Source organism: Piliocolobus tephrosceles, chromosome 11, assembly GCF_002776525.5.
Source record: "Piliocolobus tephrosceles isolate RC106 chromosome 11, ASM277652v3, whole genome shotgun sequence".
NCBI classification, from domain to species: Eukaryota; Metazoa; Chordata; class Mammalia; order Primates; family Cercopithecidae; genus Piliocolobus; species Piliocolobus tephrosceles.
The window spans coordinates 2,697,564-2,714,821 of record NC_045444.1 but is presented as its reverse complement, the minus strand read 5'-3'; the positions used below and the strand labels follow the sequence as shown (position 1 = coordinate 2,714,821).

The 17,258-nt window shown below is 51.8% G+C and overlaps 1 long non-coding RNA gene across 1 annotated transcript in view; it reads left to right on the top strand.

Moving 5' to 3' along the window:
- LOC111521671 overlaps positions 1-12,176 on the top strand; it is a 41,043-nt gene extending 28,867 nt beyond the window's left edge. The window contains exons 3-5 of the long non-coding RNA XR_002725027.1: positions 8,459-8,545; positions 11,622-11,840; positions 12,040-12,176. This is a non-coding gene — a long non-coding RNA (uncharacterized LOC111521671). The remainder of the gene's footprint in view (positions 1-8,458; positions 8,546-11,621; positions 11,841-12,039) is intronic.
- The last annotated feature ends 5,082 nt before the right edge of the window (positions 12,177-17,258 follow it).

Genomic DNA, 17,258 nt, shown 5'->3' with positions numbered 1-17,258 from the left:
ATTGACCGTATTGGGGTCCTTTCCAGAGATGCAGCCTTGGCCAGCTGAGAGCCGTTCTTCTTGTCTTTCCCTCTGCTGGGTGATGGACACCCGGACTCAGGCATGGCCTACATTGAAACACCAGAAATTTTTCATAGAATTATAGTTCTGAAGTGAAGTTATTATGCGTGAAGCTCTCTTTAATTTTGTTCCCCAAGAGGACACAACTTTCACTAGAACTACATTGGTGAGGAGAGTGCTGTCCCCATTGGGAAGTGGAATAATGGCCTTTCTCTGAGGGCCGGAGATGCAGGTCAGAGAGACTGTGGTGGAAACAGGCTCCTGATTTCAAGATGGAAGATCCTAGAGGGGCGGAGACAAGCAATGGTACATGACCACCAAAGACAGCAGCAGAAAACATCAGAGGGGACCATCCCAGAGAGTCGGGCTGGAGTGATAACCGTCTGACCCAAGTGGATCTTCGTTACGGCTCTTCGGTTTTAGGAACCTAAAGACTGAAGTAGATAGGTAGCCTGCTAAGATTCCCTTCGATTTGACTGGAGTCATTATGATAGAAAATCATGGCTTTTCAACCAATCCCTAGGTAGGCTTGATTCAATTCCCAGACTCAGTGCCCCCAGGAATAAATCCATTGGCCTTAAGGCAGGACCTTGTAATAACATGAATGTTTCTCCAGGTCTAACACAGAGTGACCTGGGCCATTTGTTAGGTAATATTGCACTGGTGAAAGAACTGTTGAACGTTGGTTCTGAGCTAAGACTAATTCCTGGAAACTTAAAACATCACTGTGGTCTATCAGTCAGAGGATTTTGAGGCTAAGGGGATGATTGGAGTTTTGACTCAATTCACCTAACTGAAGGCAATGAGAACCCAAGCCCATCCCATGTTTATTTTCTATTTTCACATAAACAGTTGGAAATGCTTAGAAATGGACAGAATCTCTACGCTGACTCATTGATTTGTGGAATAATGGCTCTCACAGGCCTAGTATAGTACTGGGATGGACCACATGGAAGCCCCTGGAATTCTGCCTCCCTACCAAGTTATTAGTCCATACAGTTCTGTATCCTTTGGGGAATTTCAGATATTAGTGCCAACATAAAATATTTGAAAAAAGTGCAAGAGTAGTGATTCTTATTTTATTCTCATATAACTTGCCTGTTTAGTTGATACAGAAGACAGGTGGATCTTGGAGAGTAACCACAGATTATTGTAAATGTATTCAAGTGGTGACCTCAATTGCAGCTGTTATTTTAAGATGAGGAACCTTTACAAATTTACACAGCCCATGGCATCACAGTTGGTCATTTAAAGAAAGTTCCTATGAACATAAAAGCATCAGGAATTCAGTAGTTTGATTTTACCTGGAAAGGATAGCAGTACACCTTCATGATCTGCTCTCCAATTACATCAGGCTTCTGGTTTTGTGGCATAATTCACTGTAATTGTCTCACCATCTCCCATGATGCAATGCTCATCTCCTACATTGCAGACATCAAGCTAGGAAACCAGGGAAAGTAAAAAGTACATGTATTTACATGCTTTGTAAGGCATATGTGTGATGTAAGATAGGTGATAAAGTCCATACAAATACAAGGCCACCACCTCACTGAAGTTTCTGCGATTCTGGTGGTCTGGGGTATATTGGGATATTTGCTCCAAAGTGAAGAAGCTGTTTCACTTTATTCCCTTGTACAAAAAGGAGGCATGAGGCTTTGTGAACCTCTTTACACTTTGTAAGGAGCACACCCTGTTTGGTTGTGTTGTGTTCTTCCGACTCATTTAGGAGTAAGCCATAAGACTCCCCGGTCTGGGTGGGGCTCACAGCAAGAGAAAGCTCTTAAGCTGGCCAAGGCTACAAGCAGCTCTGCCCCATTGGGCCTTATAACCCAATAGATCCAATGGTGCTAAGTTTCTTTAGTAGGTCAGCGTGTTGAAAGCATTGATAGAATTTCAGAGCAAAGCTCTGATCTGTTCAGTAAGCACCTATTCTTTTGTCAATTAGCTCCTGGAAGAATACTGGGCCCAAAGAGAGAAACTGCATACCTGACCAAAAGATGACAGATGACAGAGAGGCCTTGCACCTCTCCTTATTCGCTGGGTGTTATCAGCCCCGCCAAACAGTAAGACTGAGCATGCCTGAAGCATTCCATCACTACCTGAGGGACCCAAACAGGGCTGGGCCCTGTACCTGGCCTGTCGAGGACCAGAGTCAGAGGTGGACTGGTAAATATTTAACAACCAGCTCTCTGGGGGCTCCAGCACTCATTTGTGGTGTTTGCAGATTTCCATGGTGTAAATACTCCCATTGTGGCTACTTTCAAGCTACGGACATAGAACTGGGAAGAGACCTCACCATCAGTTGTCATGAGCCACAGCAAGCTGGCTCCAGCACACCACTGCACAGAGTGGCTCAAGTTTTCACATCCCTTCCATTATATACAGGAGTCTCAGAAGGTCGCCATGAAATGAAGTCAATAATAATAATGGCTAGCAAAGAGGTACAGACAGTGAAAGTTTTCTTTTAGTGAACTTTCTATATGTAATATATATGTCATGCTGGCTGAACATTTTCTTAAATAAAAAGTAAAATTAATATGCAGTACAAAAGAGAGATCATGAATTAATACTTTCAAATCACATTTTTTTTTTTGAAAAAGGGAAGAATCTTTTTTAAAAACATTGGTCGCCGGGCACGGTGGCTCACACCTGTAATCCCAGCACTTTGGGAGGCTGAGGCAGGCAGATCACGAGGTCAGGAGATTGAGACCATCCTGGTTAACACAGTGAAACCCCGTCTCTACTAAAAATACAGAAAATTAGCCGGGTGTGGTGGTGGGTGCCTGTAGTCCCAGCTACTCAGGAGGCTGAGGCAGGAGAATGGGGAGGCGGAGCTTGCACTCCATTGGTCTGTGACGGTAATCGAGAACATCACAGATTTTAATTTTGAGCTTTAACTTCTGCAAGTCTGCCAGAGACTTCATCAAAATTGATCTTCTTTGAATATCAATATTCAGTGAACACTATAGCCAGATTTGGCATTCTATCTTTGTTCATAGGTGATTAACAAACATTTTTATTACTCTCAATATCCAAAAAGTTTTTACACATGAAGCAAGATATAAACAAATAGTTTTGTAAATAAAGTCTTATTGGACCATAGACACATAAATCACCTATGTTTTATCACGGCTGCTTTTATGCTGCAATGGCAGAGGTGAGTGTTTGTAATGGAGACCATATAGCCTGCCTGCCATATTTATTATCTAGCCCATTAAGGAAAAGTTTGCTAACGTCAGCTTATACAATGAAAAATAAAAGGTGATTGCATTTAAAGTGTACAACATTTGAATTTATTTTTTATCAAAAACCCTAAATTATGGTAAATAGAATCAAAACATTTTAAAAATTTAGATTTCAATAGAAACCTTCTTTAAAATATTGAAAATTCTCTGTTACAATTGAAAGAGAAAATAGAATTATAATTCATGGTTATCAAAATCTTAAAATTATTTAAATAAAGCTCAAGTTTTTAATTTAATTTTTTCAAAATTTAAGAAAATCATATTAAATGATTTGACAAAACAAGGATTATCCACAATTCTGGCATTCTGCATGCATCTAGTCACTAACAGAAAGCACTGGTATTACACTTCATCATGTTCTTCTTCTTGTTTTTGTTTTTTGTTTGTTTGGTTTTGGTTTTTGGGATGAAGTCTCGCTCTGTCGCCTGGCCGGAGTACAGTGCCATGATCTCGGCTCACTGTAACCTCTGCCTCCTGGGTTCAAGTGATTCTCCTGCCTCAGCCTCCTGAGTAGCTGAGACTAGAGGAGCCCGCCGCCACAGCCAGCTAATTTTTGTATTTTTAGTCGAGATGGGGGTTTCACCATGTTGGCCAGGATGGTCTCGATATCTTGACCTCATGATCTGCCTGCCTCAGCCTCCCAAAGTGCTGGGATTACAGGCGTGAGCCACGGCACCCAGTCTCATCATATTACTTCTAATGTAGACCTACATATATACTAATTGAAGAGTAAAATGAATTGTTTAATATTGCAATATATTTCTCAACTGCTCATGCAAAATATCAACTCCACTATTGTGAAAGATATGTTAATTATCAGGTGCCTTCAGAATCATGAATTGGAACAGGAAGAGAAGGAAGTAGATGCTCAATGTTACTAGGAAACAATATTTTGTTACTAAACATAAGTCATTAAAAATCCATTGCATTTGTGCTGAGAGGATTTAACAACTGAAACAGTTTGTATTTTCTCTTAGGGAAGAGCTTCCACCATGCAAATTCTCCTTACGTTTGGAAGCAGTGTCTGCCTGACATCTGCAGAGGTAAAACTCACACATTTTCCAGCATTCAGATGCCTTTTGTGTTGAGGACATTAAACAAGAGATACAGGAATGGATTTCCCTGGTGCCTGAGCAGTGCCAGTCATGGGAATGGATGTTTACTCTTGTTATCTACCAGCACTGAGGCCTGGCTCCTGCGTGTTTTTAAGAAGTATGTGGAGCTGGGCGTGTTGGCTCACACCTGTAATCCCAGCACTTTGGGAGGCTGAGGAGGGTGGATCACCTGAGGCTGACAGTTCAAGACCAGCCTGAGCAACATGGAGAAACCCCCGTCTCTACTAAAAATACAAAATTAGCCAAACGTGGTGGCACCTGCCTGTAATCCCAGCTACTTGGGAGGCTGAGGCAGGAGGATCACTTGAACCCAGGAGGCGGAGGTTGTAGTGAGCCGAGATCGTGCCATTGCACTCCAGCCTGGGCAACAAGAGAGAAACTCTGTCTCAAAAAAGAAAAAAAAAAGAAATGTGTGTGTGTGTGTGTGTGTGTGTGTGTGTGTGTGTGTGTGTGTGTCTGTGTTCATAATATGCAGAGTCCTCTGAGCCTGGAGCCGGGGCAGCAGCCCCTCTTGCTGGGTCTAAGGGTGGTATGTACATCCCCCACATGGTAAATGCCCATGATCACAGTGTTAGGTTGTGAGCAGTCATGCTGTCACAGGGGACCTGGCCCCAGGAAATGATTCACTGAAGGAGACACTTGACCCAAGTTGCCCAACGTGCTCTCTCTCTCTTTTCGGAATCTGGAAATGTAACAGAGGGACTAAAAGCCAAATGGAGCTCATGCCAGGGTTCTGGATGAAAGGCAATCAATTTCCACCTCTGAGATCCTCCAAGCTGTCCTGGACAATCCTGGATTCTGTTCTTCTGTGATTTTGAGTTCCTTCAGGCCTCTCAGTATCTTTCTAACAAAGTTTTTCTCTTGCTGGTTTGGCCTCTCATACTTGAAATCAGGAGAACTGTAACTAACACATCATGTAAGGAATTATCTGCATGCCCAAACTGTAAGGTGGGGTTGTACATAAGCCAGCCTGTGAAGAAAGCCTCTGTCCGACATCTGTAGAGGTGGCCACTTTATGGGGCCACACTGTGGTCACAGTGTCCACACTCTGTAAGAAGTGGAGTCCACACCCGTGTTCTATAAGCAGTAGAGTCTATCTGACTCCGGGAAGCCAGGGCTCAAGCCCAGCCTGAAGTTTGCTTGCCCAAGGTCCTGGCTCCACTACTCACCTGTGGTGTGACCTTGGGCAAGTGAACTTTTCTGAGCCTCAGTTTCTCCCTCTGAAAAACGACACCATGCCTCATAGGGGTTAGGTATCTGGGAACTGCCAACCTATAGAGCATCTTTGCATGAATTAGAAAAAGTTGCTCCTCTGGGCACAGGGCTTGGGAAGTGCACTGCAGGCTGTGCTCGAGCCCTGGCCCCCAGCCCCAGCTCAGCTGTGTGCTGGGGTGCAGTGCCTGCCCTGCAGTGATGATACCTGTTTTGCAGGCCATCTGGGGGGTAAAGTGCACAGAGCCCCTGTGAGCAATCACTGTGCTTCCGTCTTCCTGTCCTTTCCAGAGTCTCAGGCTAACCACAAACGACACAGAAAACCAACTCGCAAGCTGTGGATTTTAGGACAAAGTTAGTGAAACGATTATGGAGGGGAGTGCTGTGTGAAGGGCCCTCACAGCTGGCCTGGGCTCTACACCACACTGAGTCATCACCTGTCTTCTTGATTCCTTCAGTCCTTAGTTCATCATCCATCTCTGGTCAGCTTCAGGGAACACCTGTGTCTAGGCTGGTTCTGCTGGCTGGAGGGAAACCCAGATGTGAAGCCTGATCCCCGCCCTCCTGAGGAGGGGACGCTGGAGGGGAAGGCAAGACCATTCATCAACACCTTAATAGTCCGTTTTGGCGTGTGTGCACCCCTCGAGGGCAGGGAGTCTCCACTATTCTCTCCCAGTATGTCCTCACCCCTACCCATGATACCAGCGGGATGGAGCCATTGATGCCATTTTATAGCTGAGAAAACGAAGTCAGGAGACTTCGGCATTCACCTAGGACTGCGGTGAATGCCTGCTTCATAACAATACTCTCTGAAGCTGGGCCTGGAACTTGGTTTTGGTGAGTCCTGGGCTCCCTCCATGCACCCATCATCTCCAAGAGAGAAGTTCGTGCTCTAGTCAGATGGCAAAGCCCACCAGTGGGCCACCTGTGCTGGTAGGCAGGGTCCTGCGCATGCAAACCACCCGCTATGAACAGGCCGCCTCCTTTGCAGTTGTCTGTCCCTCTTGGCACAGGAAGAGGGCCCAGGTTTAGTCTCAGACTTTGTTTTGTTCCTCTGCATGCTAAGTGTGTGGGTTTGGGCGTGGCTGGCCAGAGAGATTTGGATTCATGCTTGTGGGGAGATAGGAAGCCTCCCCACTCCGGAGGACCAAAGTGCCTTCTCTGTCCCAGCTTTCCTGGAGCTCTGCACCAGGCAATACTGGACGAGAGGCCAGTTTTTAGTGAAGTGGTTCTTAGTTTCCTACTTGGTATGTCACAGGTGGGGTTCTTTGGGAAGCAGCTGAGATAGAGATTTGCATTGGAGGTGTGTCCCCAGCCCTTGTACCTCAGTGCCATCAATCAGTCATCGATGGGTCCCATGGAGGAAAGGACGTGCTCTTGGGCAAGGGGGCTCTCTTCTGCCTGCAGGAAGAGGAGGGCAGGGGGCACTGGAGACATCTTAGCAGCTGGGGAAGTAAGTCCTCCATTCCTGAAGTGAGGTCCTGTGGCCACCTTACTATTGGTCTTCTTCCTACACATCTGCCGAGGAGCCCGGAGGAGAGGCAGCAATTCGCAGAGCAGGAATCTTGCGTTGCTGGGTCCTGTGGCTAAATACAGCACATGCTCTCAGAACCTCCCGCTAACTCTAGACGGCAGAGGAGTGAGCACTCTAGGCCTTGGGCTGCGTGGAGCATGGGGATTTCAGGAAGGCCTGGATGCTGGGATGAATTTGGAAGAGGAGATTGACCTGTGAGGTGGGCTAGGATGAACGTAGGGAGGGGACGTACAGGGTCCTCCATCAATCAGAAAGACCTACCCGAGCAGGACAGGCCTGCTGGATGGGCGCGGGGCACCTTTCTGTCCTCCCTCTCCTCTCAGGACCGTTGAAGGGATGGGGACAGGCAATAGGGTCACAGCCCTGGGGTGGCGGTGGGGACAGCCAGGAGGGGCCAGATGCAGAGGAATGGCCCAGCTATATCTGGGTGAGCTGACCCGGCTGCAGCGGACCTTGGAGAGGCGTGGAGGGGCTGACCGCGGTGAGTGAGGCCAGCCTGTCTGAATTAGCACAGCCGGTTTCCTCTAGCACAGGGTTTTCCACAGCGGAAGAAGATTCAGGATGGCGGGGAGCGGCTGATTGCCTTTGGGGTCTCTCCGTGACTCTGAGAGTTTTCCGGCTCGTTGAACTGGGGCCATGCTGTGTGAAGTTTCCTCCTGACGCTCTGGCGGATGCATACTGAATAGGGAATTTAATCCATATGCTGATGACTCCTCTACCCTGAACTCATCCGCATGCGCTCCTTAAGAGGCCTTTGATGTCCTGCAGGACGCACAGCCTTTTTATGAGATGTTTTATGCTCTCTCCCTGCACTCCCCACCTACCACTCGCTGGTTATGTTTGAGGAACGGAGATTGTGTTTCTAGGAGTCTAAATAGACTCAGACCTTGAGAGACTCAAGTTCTAAATTTGAAGCTCGTGGGCTTCCCTTGGACTCAAGCCCTGGCAGCCCTTTCTCTTCCAGCCCGGGGCCTGGCGGCACAATTCCAGAGGCCTGGCTTTGCATGCAGGGATGGCAGGCGGGGTGGGGCGGAGCTGGGGAAATCAGGGGCAAAGCTCTGGGCCTTTCTCCTCACCTCCAGGGTGGTGCTAGCCCTGGGCACAGGCGCAGTGAGGGCGGTGAAGGAAGGGACTGGCCCCTGCCCTCCCCGCCCCAGTCTCTCTGCCATCATCCACATCACCCATGCCGTTCATTCCATTGGGCTAACGCATTTTCTCCCTCCGTCTCCAATAGCATTGCAAATATGTATGATCTGCTCAACCTTGAACATTTATTACGGCTCCTTTTTCAGCTGGGAGATGATCTTGGGCAATGGGACACAGGACGGCAAGTTTCCATGAGAGGACAGGAGTCCCTGCTGAGAAGGGCATTGGAGAGGGTAAGGATAACATTGGAGGCTGAAAGCCAGTTCCAGGACCCGTAGCTGGCCCTGGGATTTTGGGGGTCTGGACTGGGCCTGGGAATGGGAGTGGGGGTGGGGGTGAGAGTGGGACCAACTCCGATTGCAAAAGATAGAGCCTCCAAACTACAGCGGCCATGCTCAGGAGACAGGTCTCCCAAATGAAGTGCGTGTGTGTGTGCACGCACGAGTGTGCTGGAGTAGAGGGCATTTTCCTGAACTTTGAGTATGGACTGAAGTCACTTTTAGTAGCCTGTGAGCGCTCTGACCCTGGGGAGGATGGCAGCTGTTAAATGCTGGGGTCCAGGTGGCGCCCAGAATCTGCTTTGAAGAGGGAGCAGGGAAGGTTCCCAGAGAAGACAGAGTTTTGGTCTCAAGTGTGGAGATGGAGGGGTTCTCTGGGGATACAGGGGTGAAGAACAAGAAGGGGAAGGAAAAGGAGACACGGAGATGTGCAGTAGGTGTTTGGGGGTGGCTTATGCCGTGGAGAAGGTGTTCCGTCCTTCAGCTAAGAGAACTGTGTGTCCTGGTGCCACAGAGGCAGGTCACACCTGTTGCACAGAAGACTGAGAACTGGAGTTACTTTAGCTAATTTCTGCCTGGTTATCATCCTCGGCTGGCAAAGGCACCCTGCTCTGTGTCCCCGGGACACACCCTGTTGGGAATGTTGGTAATCCTGTGACCCAATGCGTCTCCAGCTCCCCACTGCCACCCCACCTGGAGATGGGGACAGGGGCAGAGAGTTTTGTCCTTTTCCTTTCACGGTAGAAGAAGCAATAGAGGATTGGAGAGAGGATATGCCTTGCCTAGGGTCTGTCCCAGATCCACGTCTCCCAGAGCTCGTTGCTGCCGCATCTTCCCTGGGCTCTTGCTGGCTCTGTTTCTCTGGGGTGAGGGCGGCGAGCGGGGACACCTGATAGGTCTGCATGCGGAGCCCCCCTATGAAGGCCAGCTTGATGGCTCCTGTCCTTAGGGGCCCACTGTCAGGTGGGGACAGACACGGAAACAGATACAGGTAACGTGGTGTGATAGATGCAAGAAGAGAGGTGAACCCACACGGGGTCCCTGAACCCAGGCTGGGGGAAGAATATGGGAATGTAGTCTGAGAAGGCTTCCTGCAGGAGGTGAGGCCTGAGTTAAAAGAGAAAGGGGAGCAGGAAGAAAAGGAGAGGGGTGCCAGAGGGAGGTTACAGTGTTAGGAAAGTGAAGTGCAAGGTGGGGCTTAGTGCGGGGAGTGGACTGTTGTGAACAGGGAAGCTGGGGGGATAGATCAGCTTCTTCCCTGGGAAAGAGGGGCCTTCTGAGCCTTGCCGGAGTGTCTGCACTTTGTCTTACAGGCCTTAGAGACAGACAAGTGTGCATCCAGAGTGGTCTTCCCTCCTGGGGAAATGCAGGCTGGGAAGGGGAAGGGCTAAGGCAAGACACCAGTGAAGAGGCTGCTAAAGGGATCCTGGAGAGGAGAGGGTGCAGGGGAACAGAGAGAAGGGACACGTTCAGGAGCTACGCCCAGGTGTAATCGGCAGCCACCCCGAATGTGAAGATTGTTGGTAGGGGAAGCGGGGTTCCAGGATGAGCCCGGATGGAGATCCAGGTGAAGTGGGCTAGTGCCCAGCATGGCTGCTTTTGTGCACTTAGGGCTGGAGTGCGGGAGAGGCCCCTCGGGAGCCGATTTTCTGGTGTGGTCCAGAAGAGCTGAAGAGCTCAGAGAGGGCCGTGTCCTCAGAGAAGGCTCAGGATGGGGTTGGGGTGAGCTTTGGATGAGCTTTCAAGCCTTAAAAAGGGGACTTGAAATTGAGGGAAGACCAAAGCCCTTGAGAGACACCCCATCTCCCCTGCTCCCCTCCCAGCCTAGCTGTGAGCATGACACGGCTGACTGAACATTTGCAGAAAGAAAGGGAGAGGAAGGGGGGGAGAGAAGGGAGGCTTCAGCAGTCATTTCTGCTCCTCCCACAAAGGCAAGAGCTAGAAGGTGTCCTAGTACATACATCTCCTCTCAGCAGGCCCATGGGAGGGCCGCGGTGTCCGAGAGCCACACCTTCTACTTGCCAAGCACCTTGGGGGCTACCTCCTGTCCCTTGGAGGGAGGGATCTAGGACAAGGAGACTCCTGGTTGCAGCTGCTACAACAGCCAATTGAAGCCTCAATTTCTAGTTTCAAGGTGGAACCAGAAGCACGTTCTGTCCATTAATGATGAGCCCTTTCCAGAGTCAAAGGCTTAGAGGGGCGTGAAGCCAGGACAGCTTCAGCACAGCTTCCCAGGCGTGTGGACCTGTGGGTCAGGAGGAAAAGCAAGTGGCTTCTGAGCAAGGAAGCCAAGGGTCGCCTTCCTCATCCACCCAGATGCGGGCAGCACATGCCTATGGCAGAACTGAGGCCGGCTCAGCCCCGCCAGGAACTGCGGTGCCCCAAGCAACTGGGCACCAAGGATGCCTGGAAATGAGCTTGCCTTCTGTAGTCAAGGGAAACACACATCCTTCAGGAGGGCTCAGCAGACACACAGCTGCCACTGGGCCAGGCGGGGTGACTCGTGGCTCTGGCTGTTTCAGACAGTTAGGCTATGTGCCCTTTCTATTCATGGGGCCAGCTGGGTGGAGTCCTGCCTCACTTTTGATGAAAAGGTCTGGGCAGCTCTGCCAGGCACAAGTGACTCCGTGTCCCCACCAATCCTCTACAATTATATTGCTAAAGACCAGTCACAATATTGCACCATACCAAACACGGCATTGGGAACTAAGTTCAAAGCACCACGTCACAACCGACACGTGTCCGCCAGCTTTTCAGATGAAGCTTCAACCAAGTATAGGATAGCTGGATGCCTCCAGAAAGGGTCTCATGACATCTGGGCGTTCTTTTGGGAGGGCCTGGGTCTCCGAAAGCCCCCTCCCACTTCGAGGCCTGCTCACCTCTCAACGAGCATCACGAATGGTCCAGTGGAACAGCGTAGGGATCTCGGAGGATTCTAATCTCACAGCTATGACTCTTCCAAAGTGGAAGGAGTCACTCAGCTCTCTCATCTGTCAAATGAGTAAATATCTCTGGTTCCACTGTCTTCCAGGGCTGTGAAGAGAATCAGATGAGCTCATAGATGAGAAAACTAACTTGAAAGTTAAAAAGATCTTTCCACAACTCCTCTGCCTGAGCTGGCCCTGAAATCTCTGAAAGCACAGTGTTCATTTCCTGTCCGGGACCAGTTCTGTGGCCCTCCTGAGCTCCTCTTAAAAAGCAAATGACAGTGCAACCAGGGGTTGGAAGGAGCAGCCCCACTTCAGCCCAGGTAAGCAGCGTATATATTCCTCCGCATCCCACCTCCCACCGAGGGTCATTCGACTTTCCAACAGCAGCAGCTAATGACGTGAGGAGACACGACCCTGGCGGGGTCTCGCTCATGTGGCCTCGCTCATAGTTGGGGGGAGGGCCTCATAACTCTCAGGAAAGCCTCTGGGCTGTAAAACAATGAGACGATTCCTTGGCAGGAAGTGGATGCTGTCCCGGAGGGTGCGGACTTTTCCTTCATTGACCATCCCGTGAAGATCCTGTGGAGCTGGGCTTTTCTGGAGAGGCATTTGAGCTGAGGCCCACCCCGTCGGGCTGTATTTATTCTTTCCTGCAGGGCCTCATCTGATAGATGTGGCAGAGCCCACACTGAGGAGCAGGCATCACTCGTGCTGGGCGGCATTAACCCAGAAGGGCTCCTGGGGCCCAGCCTGTCTGACTCCAGATTCACATAGCTTCCTTGGCCCTCATCTTTGCAGCCCTGGCCCCAGCCAGGGTCCCCTCCCCCAGCAACAGTGGTTCTCAGGTGTGTGTTGCTATGTAACCCTGAGGACCCAGACAAGGGCTGGCCTTCCAGCCTTCTTTGTACCCTGTGTGCTTGGGTCCCATAGGCCCTGGGACACTGTGGTTCTGAAGGCCCCAACCTATGTTGCCCTGGAGGCTGGTCACTTCTTCAACGGCCCCCACTCAGTCTTCCTCCCTGGTAAGACTTGGTTTTGTTGTTGTCCACACTCACTCCGTGACTGAAGGGTAAATCCTAATTACTATAAGCCAAACATGGCTCTCTGTCAGTGATTGGTCTAGAGGTAGGCCTGTGACACAGTTCTGGCCAATAAGATGTGAGGGAAAGCATGCTTTGGGAAAGGTTTCTCACTGATAAAAAAGACACATAGGGAGAGGTGCTCTCTCTCTCCCTCAGTAGTGTCATCTGTATGTGATGCTTGGAACACTGGCAGCCATACCGAGACCACGAGGGGTGTGAGTCTGAGGACAAAGCTAACATACTGAGTGGGGGACAGACTTGAAACATGGAAGGAGCCTGGGCCCGCCATGATGTCACTGAATTACTAAATTAATCAACCCTGGTGCTGTGCTTCCTCAAGAGTTATTGTGTGACATTTTCTCTTTTCTTTTTTTTTTTTTTTTTGAGACGGAGTCTCGCTCTGTTGCCCAGGCTGGAGTGCAGTGGCCGGATCTCAGCTCACTGCAAGCTCCGCCTCCCGGGTTCACGCCATTCTCCTGCCTCAGCCTCCGGGTAGCTGTGACTACAGGCGCCCACCACCGCCCCCGGCTAGTTTTTTGTATTTTTTTAATAGAGACAGGGTTTCACCGTGTTAGCCAGGATGGTCTTGATCTCCTGACCTCGTGATACGCCCGTCTCAGCCTCCCAAAGTGCTGGGATTATAGGCATGAGCCACCGAGCCCGGCCCCTGTGTGACATTTTCCTTGGTGCCAGTGGGGTTGAGTTTTCTGCCCCTGCAGTGGAAGCCTCCCACTGCCTCAATCCCTGTCTCCACCTGCTGGCAGCCCCTTTCCTCCTCTTTAGGAGCCACACAGATCAGTCAGGTAGCCTCATACTCCATTAAAAACAACAGTAACAATCTCAGCTAAGGTCACCAAAGTGCTGTGGTTACATTGCATGGAATTGCCCCAAAGATGTGTGGCTTGATGATTTGGATGCTGGTAGCATGAAGCCCCTGCACCCCCAAAGGCCTTCTCCAGAGGGAAAGAGGGTCTCAGGACCCTCCCACTCCGTGTCCGCTCCACTGTTTTCCAACCCCAGCCAGGACCGAGAGCTGGGGGATCCTCGCTCATCCTCACCTGGGTGTTGGGATCATCCCTCTGTAGTTGGCGCCACTGTGAGCCTTCCTGCTCCACGGGCTTCCATCTTCCAAGGGCTATTGCAGCTGTTGCTCACACCCCTCACCCCCAGGGACCAGGGCTTTTCTATCTCTGCCACAGCAAGAAAGTGGGCCTGTCTCCCCACCATGCAGCCAGAGGTTGGATTCACCCAGGATCTCCTCCAACCAGGGAACAAGCAAGGTTTCTGGGAGCACCAGGGCTCATGGTCTCAGGAAAGCCTCAGAGTGCCGTAGGCGCAGAGGCAGCCTTCTGTGGCTCTAGCTCCCAGGAGCTTCCTCAGGGGTGGGAATGCTAGTGGGGGCAGCTTAGAAGCAAGGAAGAAAGCTGTGGTCAGGGCTGAGGTTCTGATGGGGACGAGCCAGCAACAGGGGTGACCCCTGCACTGGGAGCTCCTTGGGGTTGGGACCCTCATCCTTCTCTCTAAGCTGCCCCATATCTGACATGGCTTAGGATGGGTGTCCCACGGGTATAATCATTCCTTCATTCAACATGCTGGACATAGGACTGCAGTTGTGATCTCTCGAATCCAGAGCCGGGGCCCCTTCCCACACCCACCCTGCTTCCCTCTCCCACCTGCCTCTGCCCCTGGAGGACCCGTTGCCCACCTCACTCCTGAGTGTGCCCCTTCACATGGCTCCTCCTGATGAGGGAAAGATGGCAGACCCCAGGCCTGGGACAGCACCTGTTCCCTCCAGGTGAGCCATGACCGAGGGGACCTGGCCTGGGACCTCCCCTGCTCCCCTTCTATGCCTCAGCACCTGCCAGCCTAACTTTGCTTGCCAGTGTCCCTGACATCCTGAGCCCCCCTGGGTTCCCTGACCTTGGGCACCTGGCCTGGCTCCCTTTACTCACAAGATTCCCTGGCTCAGGTTCCCCAAGAATGGGCTGACCTGCTTGTCTTTGCTGCGGGCTCCACGAGAACTGTTAAAGATGAGCATGTGAGGCTTCGCTTGACACTTCTTAAGAAAACGATCAATAAAGAAATGAAAGGGACACAGGGGAGAGGGCAGGGGCCCTGGCTGGGACCCCGTATCTTAGGCCAGGGCAAACTTGGACACCTTGCCCGACCCTCTGAGCTCTGCCCAGGGGTGGGGCCATGATGCGTCAAGGCAGAGTGGCGGGGAGGACTGGCTGAGCTGTGCTGGAGGCATGGTGAAGGGCTTGGTGCAGCTGCCTGTCTGTGTGCAGGGCTGTCGCTATGAGGTGGACCACACGGTCGGAAGAGAGGGCTGTGGATGGAAGCCAGCATGGGCATTTAGCTCTGTGATTGCAGGCAAGCCAGGGCGCCACTCTGAGCCTCAGTTTTGCCACCTGTAAAATCTGAATAATAGCAGCTCTCTGATGGGATGGTGGACAAAAGTGAGCTAAGCCCTGGGTAACCTGCCTGTGCTGGGTCTGACACTTGGTGGCGCATCTCCCCGCTTCCCTCTTCTCCTCCTTCCTGAGCTTGAATTCAATGCATTACCCACCCCCACTAAAGTTCCCAAAGAGAAGCATAGCACTTTTCTGCATCCTCCTGCTCTGTGCCCTGGCTGCCCCTCAGGGATCAGCTCAGGCATCCGTCCCGGGGCCAGCCCTGCCACACCCTCCATCTCTTGGTTTGGCTCTGGGCTCTTCACCCTGGGCCAGCTCTGCATGCCTGCCCGACTGCCTCAAGGTGTTGGTGACAACTCTGTTTGGCCGAAGCGCTGTCACAGTGTCCCACATAAGGGGAACCTTGCAGGCTGGCGCCCAGCCTCCTCTGGCGCAGCCTGCTCCTGTCTGGGTGGGGTGTACTTGCTACCCCTCTGCACGGCTCATGTGGTGGCCGGGGACTGACCTTCGCCAAAGGCTGGGAGGGAAGCACGCACTCCTGGCTTCCTTCTAACACAGGGCTCACAGCCTCAGTTCTGGAGGGTGGTAGGGAGGAAAGAGAGGTCTGCAGCGGGTGGGTCCTGGGGAAGGTGTGACCTGGTGCTAGAGGATGAGGGTAGAGATGGCCTTTGGAGCGTGAGGGTGCCTCTGTCCTCAGGCCCTGCTTGCTGGGGTCACTGTGGGTAGGGTCGTCTGCTACTCATAGCGAAAAACTCTCCTGGCAGGCTTTACAAGGGACAGCCTGACCCCATTCCCTCCCTCATGCCCTGGAGTGGCAGCTGTATCCTCACTGCCCTGGTGGCACCTGATGCCCCTTGTAGTGTTGAGTTGAGTGAGGGGGCAGATTCTGTGTGTCCTGTTCTGATGGCACCAGACCCAGGCAGCAGAGCTGGGTCCCCTCCAGGCTCCACCTCTCCTGGCCATGTGGCCATGGGCAGGTCACTGAACCTCACACCATCTTCCCTGAATCCGGAGAGCATGTCTGTGACACAGATGTGTGAGTGTGGCAGATCATCAGGTGTGCCAGAAGCAAGTGACGGGCCTGCCTCCTGCCCTGGCTCGGTGGCTGCATCCCTTTCAGGCGCCACAAGCAGCCTCTGCCCGCCTAGAGAGCTGACAGGACCAGGCAGCACCCAGGGTCTTAGGAACAGAAACGCTGGTGATCAACGGCTGCCATAGGTCAGCCAGGGTCCCCCACCCACAGACAGGTTCATCACCAGGCACAGGAAGTGCAGCAGGGAGAATCCAGAAGATGCTGTATGTTTAGTAAACGGTGGGGTGGAGGTCGCTGAGCTCAGAGGGACAGACCCAACGGCATTTTCAGCCTTGCCCTGTTTCATTCATCCCAGATGCCCTCGACGCTGTTATCCCTCTTTTATCTGTTCCTTCTTGCTTATTAAAGATCTACTTGTCCCTAGAATTCAGAGGTCCCATCTCTCCAGCTTCTCTTCCCCATCCCTCAGCCTCTTTCCTGGGGGCCTCATACCCTGACTGTTCCTTGACGCTATTTATTGTTCCCTGGCCCGTTACCGGCCCCATCTGTCCTGGCTTCCTCTGCCCTCCCTTCCATCTCCCTGTCATCCTGTCTCCTTCCCTTCCTTCTCCTTTTCTCACCTCCTCTCCCCGACCCCCCTCCACCTCACTCTCTGCACTCTCCCTGCTGAGCTCATACCTGCTGGATGAATGTGTGTGTGTGTGTGTATGTGTGTGCAGGTGCAGCTGGGTGAATTGACCTGAGGAGGACGTGGGGTGATGGGCAGGGGTGCTCTTCAGAGGAATTGACCTTGCTGCCATTTGGAGATGGATTGGAGGGGCCAGGCTGAGGGGAGTGGCCCAGGTTGCAGCTGATTTCAGCATCCAGGAGAGAAAGCGAGCAGTCAGGGGATAGATGTGAGAAAGTGTCTTCTGCAACTGTGCAGGGGTAGAACCCACGCCCTCAGTGGCACACAGGCAGGTGATAGGGAGAGGGGCAGGCAATAGTCAAGCATGGCCCCTGGGGTCTGCAGAGGAGGAGCAGAAGACTGGGGAGAGGGAAAGAACTCACTTCAGGACATGCTGGAGTGAGGCTCCGATGGGGTGCCTGGAGGTGCAGGAGTTGGGGGTCACTGGAGGCCAGGACAGGGCTTGAACTGGAGTTAACCTGAGTCACTCTCAAATGCACACAGAGGGCCTACTGCCTGCCAGGCACTGTGCCGGCTATACC